Genomic DNA, 5135 nt, shown 5'->3' on the forward strand with positions numbered 1-5135 from the left:
TTGCCTTATTCTCTGCCCTCCAGGGAACTGCACAACTTCATGCATTGGTGTTCAGTGATTCGCATGAAAATTGATCACAGAAACTCTCGCTTGATTGCGTCTATAGCTGCACTGCTGTGTTTGCTGGTGCAAAACCATCAGAAATTTAATCATGCCTTTTGGTGACCAGTTCCCAAGCGCGGTCCTCAGGTCCGGCTCTGCCCTGCTTAAACTTGCTTGGCGTTTGTAAGCGGAACGGTGATTTTTCATACGTGACAGGATGCAATTCTCGGTGCTTCTTGGCTTCATCTGAATGCTTCTCCTTCGCCTGCACTGCCTGCTCTGTGTGATATGGACTAGTTATGCCTTTGTGAGGCTTACAGTGCTAATCTCCTTTATGTTTCTATGAGTGCTGCCGGGTAACTGAAGGAACACTGCAGGTCAAAGAGTTATCAATCTGTCAGCAGACCTTCAAACTGTCATGATATATCTGCATGCTGCATGCATGTGTGTATGTGTACAAGTGTGTGTGTGTGTGTGTGTGGGTGGGTGTGGGTGTGTCAGCAGATGAGTCACATCAGTTTGATAAATGAAGGACGCTCCAACAGTGCTGCACTGCTTACTTTCTCTGGCTGCTATTTGAACAGTCAAACACGCAGGAATCCTGCTTTCCTCAGGTAAATTCATTAAGCTAGAGTATTATCCTCTCCTTTCCTCCACAGCAAACATACACCAACCTCCTCCTGCCTTACTTGTGCTCTGTACAACCTTCATGGCATTCGAGTTTCATTCTTATTGCTTTTCATTATGATATCACTTACAGGATTTCCTTGTAGTGTTTTAAAAAGGGCTGAAACCCACCAAAGATTAAGTCCATAGTGTGCGCTTTCTAGCACCACATGAATGCCTACTTTTTGTGGACATAAAATACAAATGGTCAGTTTGAGATTTGGGCAAATGCAGAGATTTGAAGTAACTCTTTGGTCAAATCTGGTTTAATTTTGTCAGAGCTGTGGAATATCCACAGTAACGCGACCACCCTAACTACTTCAATAACAGAAACCTTTTGGTCCGACACCTATAACCGTGACAATGGCCAACATGCATGTATAGAATATCCTCTGCTTGACTGCGTACATAGCGTCCCAAGCTAGTGGCGGGGCAGGTCGGGTGAGTCGTGTGACTCCTGACTTCATCTAAGGCAACTCTTCGAGTTCGGAGAGTAACTGGCAGAAGTAGGCATTTCCCCACAGATGATAGATGACTGTCAGCTAGATCCGATCGCTGCGCTCCAGTCATGTTGTAATGCGCACCTGTCATGCTGTACTTCTACTGTTTGAATTTATATCCCAGTAACCGGTCGTTGGGTTCTTGTCTTTTTCTTTAATCTTGTGCTACCTGTGACACGTAAATAGGCCCTGAGCAAAAGCAAAAACCGTGTTGGGGGAAGCTCATTTCGTGGAGCAGAGCACACGTTAGCACCCTCTCCCTGCACAAGCCAGAGTTTATCAACCATTACGCCGGCATGATTCACACTCGACTGCTCGCTGGCTGTTTGAGGGTAACGGCGCTCCCCAGAACACGTTGGCTTTTCCTGCACCCAACTTTTCCCTAATTTATAGTCATGCTTTCCCTCCGAGCGACTTCCGAGGCATGTGCGAACTCCTGCAAGGCCATCTGCGTGATTGCAAACATGCGCACACCGACGTACCGGATGATTTGTAAGCTGTCTTTTTCCATAATTACTCTGTGGCAATGGAATGGAAAAGAAATTATAATAGTGAATGTAAAATAAGCACAGACTTGTTCATAATGCATAACATAGTATGTAAATCGCTTGGATGGGAAAATTCAAAGCCTCTCTATAAATTATGGCCTTAGAATGGCTCTTTCATTGTCCCCAAGTCATTAATCTTTATTTCAGTCACAAGAACAAATGGTTGTGTAGATTGTATTGACTCCTGACACAGCGACACCCATGCTTTTACACGGGTTACATAATCATGGTATGAATCTGACTTCACTGAAAGAAAAACAGATTTGCTCATTTGGAGTGACACACTCAATGCCTAGACATTCCTTCCTTGTTGCTCTTTCCATATGAATAGATATGTCATTCTTGCCCTGTAAACACAAAGCACACACCATGAACCAGTAACACCAGTTCACATGAAGGTCCAGTTACCACACACACACACACACACACACACACACACACACACACACACACACACACACACACACACACACACACACACATATGTATGTATACTATACACACACACACACACACACACACACACACACACATATGTATGTATACTATACACACACACACACACACACACACACACACACACACATATGTATGTATACTATACACACACACACACACACACACACACACATATGTATGTATACTATACACACACACACACACACACACACACACACATATGTATGTATACTATACACACACACACACACACACACACACACGCACACACACACTGCCTGGCCAAAAAAAAACGTCACCACCTAGATTTCGCTAAGCAAATAGGTAAGAGCCTCCCATTGGATAATTACTGCATGGGTGATTATGTTTCAGCTGGCAACAAGTTATTTAACCCTAACTGATGCAGTGAGTCGCTTCTCATTTGTTGAACAACCATGTTGAAGACACATCCTGTGGGCGTGGAAAAGATGTTAATTTGTTTCAGAAGGGTCAAATTATTGGCATGCATCAAGCAGAGAAACTAAAGAGATTGTTGAAACTACTAAAATCGGGTTAAGAGCTGTCCAACGCATTATTAAAAAGTGGAAGGACAGTGGGGAAACATTATTTTTGAGGAAGGAATGTGGTCAGAAAAAAATCTTGAATGATCGTGAGCGGCGATCACTTAAATGTGTGGTGAAATCAAATCATAGAAAAACAACAGTAGAACTCAGGGATATGTTTAATAGTGAAAGTAAGAGCATTTCCACATGCACAATGCGAAGAGAACTCAAGGGATTGGGACTAAACAGCTGTGTAGCGTTAAGAAAACCCTTTTTCAGTGAGGCTAACCAGCAAAAACTGATTCAATTTGCTAGGGAGCATAAAGATTGGACTCTGGAGCAATGGAAGATCATGTGGTCTGATGAGTCCAGATTTACCCTGTTCCAGAGTGATGGGTGCATCAGGGTAAGAAGTGAGGCAGCTGAAGTGATGTACCCATCATGCCTAGTGCCTACCGTACAAGCCTGTGGGGGCAGTGCTATGATCTGGGGTTGCTGCAGTTGGTCAGGTTTAGGATCAGCAACGTTATGTGCCCAAAGAATGAGTTCAGCTGACTACCTGAATATACTGAACGACCAGGTTATTCCATCAATGGATTTTTTCTTCCCTGATGGCACAGGCATATTCCAAGATGACAATGCCAGGATTCATCGGGCTCAAATTGTGAAAGAGTTGTTCAGGGAGCATGAGACATCATTTTCACACATGGATTGGCCATCACAGAGTCCAGACCTGAACCCCATTGAGAATCTTTGGGATGTGCTGGAGAAGACTTTGCACAGTGCTCCAAATCTCCCATCATCAATACAAGAGTTTGGGGAAAAATTAATGCAACTCTGGACAGAAATAAATGTTGTAACATTGCAGAAGCTTGTGGAAATGATGCCACAGCGAATGTGTGCCGTAATCAAAGCTAAAGGCGGTCCAACGAAATATTAGAGTGTGACCTATTTTTGGTCAGTCATTTTATATATATATATATATATATATAGAGAGAGAGAGAGAGAGAGAGAGAGAGAGAGAGAGATTAAAAATTTTGAATTTTGAATATCTCTCTCTCTTTCTCTACATATACACACACACACACACACACACACACACACACACACACACACAAGCAATAAAAACAGAAAAGAAGAAAAAAAATTAGAAGCATGCATCTAAATTTTCTGTGACAGGCAGCCAATGCAAGTGTGTTTAGGCGCTCTGTAAGCGGTATGTCGGAGAAGAGGCCTGTCCTGTTGGGTACAGACAGAATTATACATGATTCATACACAATTCCCTCACACAAGTGTTGGAACCAAATGTTGAAATATCAGCACGTGATCGACATGGACACGTGGAATATTGCTCAAAACTTTACATAGGATTCCTAAGGATTTGCATAGGTGCATTTAAAATAGAATAAATATTTGGTCAGTTTCAGTCACATATACCATGAGTTTCCATGCATATTCCAAGTTATGAGTGATACCTCATGGTCCAAACATTCCGTGTATGAATATATTTTATGAGTACAAACCCAAAAACACACTCACAAAGATCAGTCAAGATTATGCGGTATGGCATGGTCACATTTGAAGGCTCTGTCCCTTTCTAGGAGTTTAGCACATTCCGACTTAATCTGGTGTCAACTCACTCATCGTGGTAGTCCGCCTAGTATCCCCTAACAAAACAGCTCACCATGGCAACTGTGAATCAAGGTGTCACAGGCCACACGTCACTCACTCTGTTTCGAGCGGTTGGCGTTCGACTCCTCAGCGTCGCAGGTAACCAAGCCAAGACAGGAAGTCCCAAAGTCCAAAATTCTGGGCACAAGAAAGCATCCAAGAGAATTTAAACGCCTTGTATTTAAATGAAGTACCTCAGAATATATAAATGACTGAATGCACCAATTCCTTCATGTATGTCATGACTTTAATACAGCATTATTAACTCCTGCATAGCCCCTAAATCCACAGGCTCCTGTGTCATTTGGCTTTATTACCATGCATAATCACTGTCATGGCACTATGTTAATACGTCTCCATTTCTGGTGTCTATATACAGTCAGACAAAAAGCCTTTGTGGGTGCGATAGAAGCAGTTGTGGTGTCAAGTTGATTTTTGTTACCATGGCAAACTGTTTTGTTAGGGGACACTAGGCAGACTACCACGGTGAGTGAGCTGACACCGAATTAAGTCGGAATGTGGTCTAAAAGTATCAGAGCCTGAATGTGGAGTTTAGTTAACACCAGTGCACAAGATCAGTGTTTTCCCTTATCGTAGACGACTGACTCAGCACATCGGCTGATTGACGAGAAACAGGTGCGCTGAAGCAAGGACAGTATGAACTGGTTCAGTGCCGCAATCCTCCAGAACCAGTGATCAAAAACCAC

At 43.0% G+C, this 5135-nt stretch overlaps 1 long non-coding RNA gene across 1 annotated transcript; it reads right to left on the reverse strand.

Annotated features, from left to right (window-relative positions):
• Positions 1 to 1915: 1915 nt before the first annotated feature.
• Positions 1916 to 4804, reverse strand: LOC145658492 (uncharacterized). The gene is made up of 3 exons (XR_014124050.1): positions 4746 to 4804; positions 4487 to 4566; positions 1916 to 2103 (listed from the first exon to the last, which is right to left on the reverse strand). It is a non-coding gene; the product is annotated as an uncharacterized LOC145658492 (long non-coding RNA).
• Between the last annotated feature and the right edge of the window lie 331 nt (positions 4805 to 5135).

Source organism: Electrophorus electricus, chromosome 6 (genome assembly GCF_041902795.1).
Source record: "Electrophorus electricus isolate QZ-2024a chromosome 6, ASM4190279v1, whole genome shotgun sequence".
NCBI classification, from domain to species: domain Eukaryota; kingdom Metazoa; phylum Chordata; class Actinopteri; order Gymnotiformes; family Gymnotidae; genus Electrophorus; species Electrophorus electricus.